General features: G+C 42.4%; 1 protein-coding gene across 1 annotated transcript in view; it reads right to left on the bottom strand.

Annotated features, from left to right (window-relative positions):
- plxna3 (plexin A3) overlaps positions 1–324 on the bottom strand; it is a 119,305-nt gene extending 118,981 nt beyond the window's left edge. Inside the window, exon 1 of the mRNA XM_023431165.2 lies at positions 92–324. The gene's annotated coding sequence lies outside the window, so the exon portion shown is untranslated. The remainder of the gene's footprint in view (positions 1–91) is intronic.
- Positions 325–9,459: the final 9,135 nt, after the last annotated feature.

Raw genomic sequence — 9,459 nt, 5'->3', positions numbered from 1 at the left:
CCCCCCGAAACACACACACACACAAACACACACACACACACGCACACCCTCAACCTCTCCACCCAAAACCTCCAAAACCCTCCGGACATACCTGGACGTAAACGCGCAGAAAAGTCCAATCAGTTATTTAAATCCACAGTCCCACGCGCTGCTGCCGTCCTTCTTCTTCTTCTTCTTCTCTTTCTCTGCTCATAGAACCTGAGAGAGCTGAGGTCAGGTGTTGGCAGCAGGAGGAGTCCGCACAGGTGAAAATTTCATGCGTTAAAAAGTGAAAGAATAGTCCAGAGCTGAGGGATCAGAGCGCGGAGCGGCGCGTCTCCTCGTTCACACACAGCCTGCCTCGGCTTGGCTCGGCTCGGTCTGCCTCTGCTCCGCCACAGCCAGCCCCCCATCTGGACCGTACCACTCTGCACCCGGGTGGGAGGGGGGCGGGTCAGTTAGAGGAGGTGAATTAAACTAATCAAACATCAATAAGTCGGTTTATTAAACGCTCAGTCCGTAAATCACGTTTATTATTAACATAAGAGAGAATGAAGTGATGTTTTTAATGGCAGAATAGAGACAACTATGTGTTTGTAGTTAGACAAGCAGCTCTTCCACATCTCCACGGAGTCTGCTTTGGTTGAGTCCAACTCCTTAATCTGCTGTTTTTCCTCCTCCCAAAGCCAGATGTGCAGAGAGAGACTGGAAGAGAGACATAGGCATACAATGTGTGTGTGAGAGAGAGAGAAATATACAGCGATGCAGTGGAGGTGTATAAATATATGTAGGCTATAGAGAGAGAGAGAGAAGTGAGGGGATGCATGAAAATAAAGGGGGATGGAGATGGAGGAGTGAAGACAAATGGACGATGAGGGAGAAACAGAAAATGAGGAAAGAGAGAAAAAGATGTGGAAATACAGAGAGAGAGAGACAGAGAGAGAGAGACAGACGGGAAAACAAATAAAAACCAGCTGATAGAGAGAGAAAGGAACCGAAATACACAGATTGCATTGTCTCTGAGGATAAATCACAGCTGTGTTGTCCATCCGATGCTGAGTCATCAATAAATATGTCAATAGATCAATGTAAAAGCACCAAATATCAAACTAAACAAAAAGAAAGACATTAAACAAAGAGGAAAAAACTAACTATATGTAAATACTATAGCTACATGAGTGTTGTGAGTTTTGAAATCTGAACACGTTGATAAAGATGTAGTTGAAGTAAAGCTGTAAGTTAAAATACAGATGAAATGGTTTAATGTCTGTAAACCAAAACCAGCTCCACCAATCAGAGAGCAGCGCAGCCTGCACATTAACCTGCATTAACATGGTCTGACTGTTGTGAGCTCATAAGTGGAAATGCTGAGGATGATGAAGGTGGGTGTATCAACATCTGGATCTGACAGTGGTAGACTGTAACTGAGTACATTACTGTACTTGGAGGTACTTTACCTGAGAACTTTTACTACATGTAGCTGACGGCTGAAGTCAGCGGCTCATTGTCAGATCAAAATTTTACATCTAAAACAATAAAACACATTATAACAGATTAAACCAGGAGTTCTGTCTTGTGACCCGTCATAACAACACCAGTGTCATTTCACATGTCAGTGAGCTGTTTGCAGCTGAGAGTGATTTTTCCTCTGTGGACTGAGACTGAATATGTAACAATATGTTAGAGACACTGATCAGAGACAACAAACAGAAACTGTAAAAGTTTGGGATTAAAATAGAACAATAGATACAGTGATAGATTCAACCAGTGTCTTCTCACTGCTCACACACACACACACACACACACAGTGACTGTGGTGAGTGTGTGTACCGTCTAAAACGGTACATGAGATACACAGTGCTCATGTGTGCGATCACAGATTACTCACATCCTCATAGTCTGATGAGTCAGACAGACTGTCCTCCTGTCAGAGAGGGAGACAGACAGACAGATAAACAATCAGACAGACAGTGAGACAGACTGGTGGAGGGTTAGTCAGACAGAGAGGAATCAGAGGTCAGAGGTCGAAGATATAAGTTGTTCACTACAGCTGTGTATGACTCTATTACCTGAAACTGAGGATCAGTGTGAAACAGGACCAGCAGGTGGTGGAGAGAAGAGGCACACAGAGGAACGCAGAGGTGAGTCCTATAAGTAAATGTTCTTTACTGAATGGCCACGCCCCTTTGATCAAAGTCAGGTTATTGATTGGTCATCTGATCTGATGGGAGAGTAATACAGTATAAACAACGTGTTTATCTTATGTTCACTAATATGTTTAATCATAAAATAAAATCTATTGCGTAATAGTGTCTCAATCATGAAAACCTTCCCTGCAGCTTTGTTTATTGTTCCAGTCTTTTCTTCTTCTCTTCTTATTTTCTGTTCCAGGTTCTTCTCAGCTCATTCAGAGAAAATATAAAGCGCCAGTCCAAACAGCTGTGAGGTCCCGCTCATCATTATTATAGAGCTATAATATCATCAGAGACCACGCAGGATGTGTTGGTGAAAACCTAAACAGACCCAGTGATTTATCACTTGTAACTGGACTTTCACCTCTTCCACTAAAGAAGAGCCACATTGTGTTAGAAAATCACTATTTCATTCGACGTGTTGAACAAATGTTTGAGAATTTACGTGGACGTGAGTCAAAGACCCATAAACAGAGCTGAGGCAGATCATCCAGCTGAAATGAAATAAACTGAGCTGCAGTGAAGTAGCTGTTTAGAACCGTGTAAACAGAAGAAAAACTAATCCAGCTGTTAAATCTGTAAATAACCGACTGCACAGCAGAGTGTGGGCCTGCGTCGGGCCTGCACCACCAGCCTGACTGCAGACGTGCTGTGGTCTGATGGAGCAGTTCTTGAGCAGCAGACTCAGTGTTTCCAGAGCACTCAGAGCAGCTGGAGCCTAAAATAACCCTGAGTCGGGGCTGGGTTCAGGTTCAGGTTTAGACTGGGGTTAGATCCTGCAGGGCTCTGGGCGGCAGGCAGAGGGTTCACCCTGTAATCAGCTCTGAGTCTGACAGCTCTGGTTTGGCCTCTCTCTCTCTTTCTGTCTCTGTTTCTCTCTCTGTAATTTTCTTAATTGAAGCCACTTGAGGGGTCTAGCCCTCTCCTCTTTTCATCTTCGCCTTTTTTATTCTTTCCACTTCTCTCATTCCCTTTTCTTTTCCTTTTCCTTTCCTTTCCTTTCCTTTCCTTTCCTTTCCTTTCCTTGTCATGTGGATCAAGTAAGGTGGAAGACTAGAAAGAGAATGGGGTGGAAGAAAAAGAGGAAGGATGAAGGGATGAAAAGAGGAGAAGGGAGGAGGAAATATAGATGGAAGTTTGAGGAAAGAACGAAGGCAGTGAAGAAAGGTAGGGAAGAGGGAAAGAAGGAAGGTTTTAGAAAAGAGGAGAAACCTCATCAGAGAAAGCGAGAAAGAGGGAGAGATTTTGTGCAATACCCTTTAATAACTCCCTCAGCTAAGGAGAAATAAATGTTAAGTGTTATACTTATATAGACAACTTAAGGTGTTCTGTACAACCGGCCCCTGTTCCTGAACCTAACCAAACCATGACTGTACAACCTTAATCACCAACACCAGTATGACCCATAGTAACGTGCCAGTGTCAGGTGTAATGAACCTTTGTCGTCATGGTAACGATAATAATGGTTGTGAAATGCTCGTGGTTATGGTTACTTTCAGGCACAAATGAATAAACATAACCAGTTTTCTAATGAGCTTTTTGTTTACATTTAAAAACCAAGACTTCCCTCACCGAGAATGAAGTGTTTAACCTTGTTAATGTCCAGATAATACAAGAGATGATGAGTGAAATAATCAATCAACACCATGACTGACAATTTCCACCATGAACTGCAGTGAACCAATGACAGTCCCATTAAAACAGATTCAGACAGCCAGGGTTTCATACGTCACACAAACCTAAGGAACCAATCCTGTCAACCTGTGGGGATGAGGGGCGGGGCTAAATAAACCGGAAACTTTGTCAGTACAGAGAGAGAGAATTAGCATTAGCACAACCAGAAACGCTGTGTCAGCCATTTCCAGTTACAATACCAAACATTGCAAACAAATAAAAGAAGCTAACTATGCTAACCGCTCTGATACGTCTGCTAGTCTGGTGATTCTGGTCTCAACAGACAACAGACAACATGTGGCTGAGTCTCTCTGATTTTCCGCCTCCAACCATCTCGATACTCTCTGGTCTTTCACCTGTCAACCTGGAGCAAGCAGGTGGTGGGCGGGGCATAAAGCCTAATCTAGATTTCTCAATGAGGAAGTAAGTGTAGATGAGTTTCAGCCCCAGTTTAACCAAGTTAAACACAATATGAATCATAACAGAGGGTTTTTACAGTGTTTAAAACATGTCTTGAGAGGAATTTTTAAGAGTATATGTGCGTGACAAAAGACTGCATCATTTTTTATTAAATTATATAATTATTCTGGTTACAATTCAAGGAATCATGTATCACAAGCTTGATTATACATATATATATATATATATATATGTATAATCATGAACTAGCAGCAAGTGGAGGTTGGAGAGAAGCTGTAACTTAACTAATGAACTTATCATCTCTCACTGTGACACCTGTGTTCATCTTTCTGCAGCAACCCTGTATTTACTCTCTCTATGTTTTTGCCACCAAAAACATTTCTCACCCCTCCCCCTCACCCTTCTCTCTTCAGTGTAAATTGATGCCGATCACCCGCTAATCTTTTTGAGTCGGCGTGAAACAGCCAGCAGCATGCATGACAATGGACATCTGTGTGTGTGTGCGGGCATATGTGGGTGTGGGTGTGTGTGTGTGTGCGTGTGTGCGTGTGTGTGTGTGTTTGTGCGTGAATGACAATGGGCCTGTGTTTACATATGTGTGTGTCTATGTGGTTGCAGGACCTACTGCATGCTTCCTTCTTTACATCCCTGCTACTATTACAAAACACATCTGGACCCTGTGTGTGCATGTGTGTGTGTGTGTGTGTGTGTTTGTGTGTGTGTGTTTGTGTATGTGTGTGTGTGTGTGTGTGTGTGTGTGCGTGTGTGTGTGCGTGTGTGTGTGTGCAGCAGCTGTTGGTTAAATCCTGAGTGAAGTTTATAAGGTTGAAGCCGCAGAGCAGAACAAATTTTCTGTGTCTCTGTCTTTATTTATTTTTACTTCTCTGAGGTTTGTCTGATATCCAACACATCTGTTGTGTGCATTTGTGTGTGTATATGTGTGTGTGTGCATGCATGTGTGTAGGTGTGTGTATCAGACACAGTTTTATTATCCAGAACCCAAACACACTTAAAGCAGAGAACGCCGCTGAACATCACAGTAGACTGATCACATTTATCCAGTTTCTTCTTCTTCCTCCTCCTCTGTGAAACACTCTGGTTTTCCTCCAAGCTTTCAAACAGACTGTACTACCTTTAAATATCAGTGAAACCTGAAAATGCTTGTGTAGTTGCTGTTTTACAGATGGCTGTTTGTCCTAGAACATCCAAAACACAACAGAGTAAAAACTTGATTTGGTTTGTGGCTAAGCTAACAATGAAGCTAAAATTACCTAACATAGAGTTGTGCATCCAACCAAATAAATCCACTGTGCTAGCAAACTTGTGTTTTTAGGTCTATAAAACTCTTCACATGTTGATACCATGATGCAGAGCAAACTACCAGACAGCTAACTGTCTGCTACAGCTGCGGTTGCTAAGCTAACGTGCAAAGAGGATGAGATGGTCTCTCCCCTGTCCGCTTATTGTAGCTAACATCACACCAACAACACATCTTAGCAAACTATAAAGTAAACTGAACATCTTTGGTTAAATAATTTGACGATACCCAACACACGTGACACTGCTACCAGCTTGCGAACTATCAATTTAGGATTAGCTATCGCAAATATTAGCAAATGGGAAAAAACAACACTGACCTATTGTCAAAGCTATTGTTATCCACCTGTGAAGCAGAAACAGAGCAACCCGTCCGAGCGTTCAATCTCCACAGCTGGAAAGCCAGTGTTAATGTAGCTCTTCACCTGATCATCGCACTGTTTCATTCTTTGTTATTATGACCTTCCACTCTATGGCTGCTCCTTGGTCATCTCTCCATCTTGACAATGTGAATATATTGTGGAGTATATGCTCCCGTCACACCGCTGCTGGTAAATGTTCCTGCATGCACTCGCCTTAATCTCGCCGCCAGTCCCAGTTCAGGCCCAATCAATTCCATTCAAAGCTCTATGCAGTCTGGCAGCAACAGAAGGGTAGACTGCTCCTTCTCCTTCCCTGGTAATCCTTAAATTGGCCCTATCTGTTAGCATGAGTCAGATTTATCGTATCTCATCTCGTCTTTTTCAACACACACACAGAACCGACAGCTAGCAGGCCATAAGGAGACATTCACTGAATTTAACAGAAAGTGTATTAGTCGATTACTCTACCTTTAAATGTTTGGTAACGAGTCTTTGCAGTAAAAAAAAAAACATCAAAAAAGCCCTACACTGCCCTCTACCCACTGAAGTAGTGGAGCATTTAGCAGCTAACGAGCCAGATGTTTCCCTCAGCTGCTGGTAGAGACCAAACACAGAGCTAAAAGAGAGGGAACGCTGGACTGAGACTCATCAGGTGACACTAACACCACAACACATGAATCATGAATCAGCTGGATGTGAAAATAAGCAGCTGTTTGTTAACATGCTGGACGATAAGGTGGAGTTACTCTGCCCCCCAGTGGCCAAAAAGTAATTAACTGTAGCTTTAAGGTCAGTCAGTCTCAGTGGAGAGGTCAGCGGTGGCAGGACGGTCACCTGGGAGACTGAAGTCAGGGTGAAAAAGTCTCCTGAGAACGATGGAAGTTCTGCTCATGGGCACTTTGGCAGAGAACACAGTCTCTCGCTCTCTCTCTCTCTCGCTCTCCCTCTCTCTCGGGGGACGGGACGGCCACCAGGCGTGGTGCTGAGGTGGTTACCACGGATACCGTTGAGCCTCGCTCTGACCTCATTGTTAGAAAAAAAAAACAATGAGAAAAAACTTCAAAGAGGAGCTGCTCAGTTGCCTAGCAACAAGGCTCAGTGGCAGGACTGCTCTCTCTCTCTCTCTCTCTCTATCCGCTATCCCTCTGTTTCATCACTCCCTCCCTCTCTCTCTCTCTCTCTCGCTCTCTCTCTTAAATCACTATCTCTCTTTTTTCATCAGCCTGTTCCCATCCCTCTCTTTTCATCACTTTCCCCTCCACTCTCTCTTTTTCAAACTCTCCTTCTCTTACATCAGTCTCTCTCTCTCCACCATCTTTTTCTATTTTTGTCACTCTTTTCCATTAACTCTCTCACACTCTCTCTCTTTCGCTCTCTCTCTTCCATGACTCTATTGGCATATTTACACTTTTCTACTTCCTTCACTCCTTTCCCACTTTCAGCTTTACTGCCGTCACATGAGACAAGACATTTCTGAAAAAAATAAAAAAATAATTATGATTCACACTGATGATCTGAGAAAAGAATATTGAACAGTGAAGATAATGAAGATCATGTTACAACCAGAAGCTCCATAAATGTTAACTATTTGTTTTACACACTTAGATGTGTAGCATAAAGACTGGGAACAGGGGGAAACAGTTAGCCTGGCTCTGTCCTGTATCACAGGTTATAATGAGCAACCAAATCATTTCATGGACATACTTCCTGTGCATCCTTCCTTCCATCCACACACACACACACACACATACGCACACGCACAGGCACGCATGCACGCACGCACGCAGCTGAGGATTTATAAATATCTTAACCAGGTGTGCAGATGTTTTAAACAGCAGTCTGTTGTTGAGTGAGTTTAAAGTTTCACCTGTGAATTCACATTTTTTATTTCTGCCCCTCTAATCAATATTGTATGTGATGGTTTGTTATGAAATCAAAACTGAACTATTTGTGTGTTAATCACTCTTCTGCTTTTTATTTTATTTTTCTAGTTCTGTTGTTATAATTTCAGGGTAGATGAGCTGAGAACAAAGGAGGGAGCCGAGCCTGACACACACACACACACACACAGCTGATGATATTTGGGTTTTGTGGACGATAAATTCAATCCCAATGAAACTGAAGTTAGAGCAGCTTCGGTTTCTGTGCGTGAGATCAATAAAATGGATCTGATCTTAAAGAATATTGCATATTTCCAAGTGAAAAGATTCCAGTGAGGTTTTATTCTGAGAGGGATTTTATGAACTTGTTCAGATTTGAATTTGCATGACTTGTCAACATGTTCTCCATCTCTGGAGAGACAGGAGATGTAGATGCCTCCATTCAGACCTCCTGCAGCCACAATGTTAGATCAGGACACTGAATAAATTAAACTGCAACCATCCACTTTTAGAAATGTAAATAAAGCCAGCACTTCATTGGAGAGCACTGGTGAGACTCGTGTAGCTGCCAGAGAGAGGAGACCTGTCTGCAGGTGGAACATGTGGGAGTAAGTAGGACTGATAAACACAGAGTGAAGGTGCTGCAGGAAACTTAGAGTAGAGTGAAATATGTGTCTATCAGTCAGTGCTATTGTCTCTGACAGTAAACTCAACATCTCAACAAATAACATAATAAACTTGATTATGTGCACTTGGGCTTCAGGTAGTAATTGTGGACATTTTCCACCATTTCCTGACATTTTATCCACTAAATAATCAATTGGTTATTAAAGAGAAATGTCAGATCTACTGATGATGAAAATAATTACTGGCTGAAGCCTGACAGAGATGGAACAACACGACCTGTGTGTTAATTACTGGACACAGAAATATAATTAAAGCAATCTTATAAACAGCAACTTTGAAACAAATGACTTCAATATAAACTAAAACTATGTGGGTGTTAAAACTAAAACTAAAACCAGGTCTGCATGATGGAGGACGGAGGACCAGACATATTGATGTTGTACATCAGTGGTGAAAATGTCTCTCTGTACATCACTGCCGCAAGGTGAGAGGTTAAACCACCACAGGTCAACAAAAACAAGACTTTAAGGGGCTGTTAAGTTGCTCTTTAAATTGTCATAATTAATATCCAAACATAAATGCAAACCACAAGCTGATGTTTAAGTGTGGTTTCATATGATGGGAGGGGTTAACTGCAAATATCAAATAAACTGAAGCCTCATCTGAAGTTCAGAGTCTCACAGTGTAGTCGTGTCTGGATGACATCACTTCACAGCCAGATTGCACCCATGCACACACACACACATACACACACACACACATACACATACACACACACACACACACACACACACACACACACACACAACTCTTTACATGACCGTATGACATTAAAAAACATGAATCTGTCCTCTAATTTCCACTATCTCTCTCTCTCTCTCTCTCTGGATGCCTGTGGTCTCTCCTCTGCTGAAAGAGCCAACACCCATGACCTGTATGTGTGCGTGTGTGTGTGTGTGTGTGTATTGGTAACTCTTGGCAATAAGCATTGTGTGCTTTGTGTAAAGT

The sequence above is a fragment of the Seriola lalandi genome, unplaced genomic scaffold, assembly GCF_002814215.2.
Source record: "Seriola lalandi dorsalis isolate HSWRI2012SDOR001 ecotype SW California unplaced genomic scaffold, Sedor1 jcf7180002054917, whole genome shotgun sequence".
NCBI classification, from domain to species: Eukaryota; Metazoa; Chordata; class Actinopteri; order Carangiformes; family Carangidae; genus Seriola; species Seriola lalandi.
The sequence above is the reverse complement of the archived record's forward strand: the minus strand, read 5'-3'. Positions and strand labels throughout refer to the sequence as shown.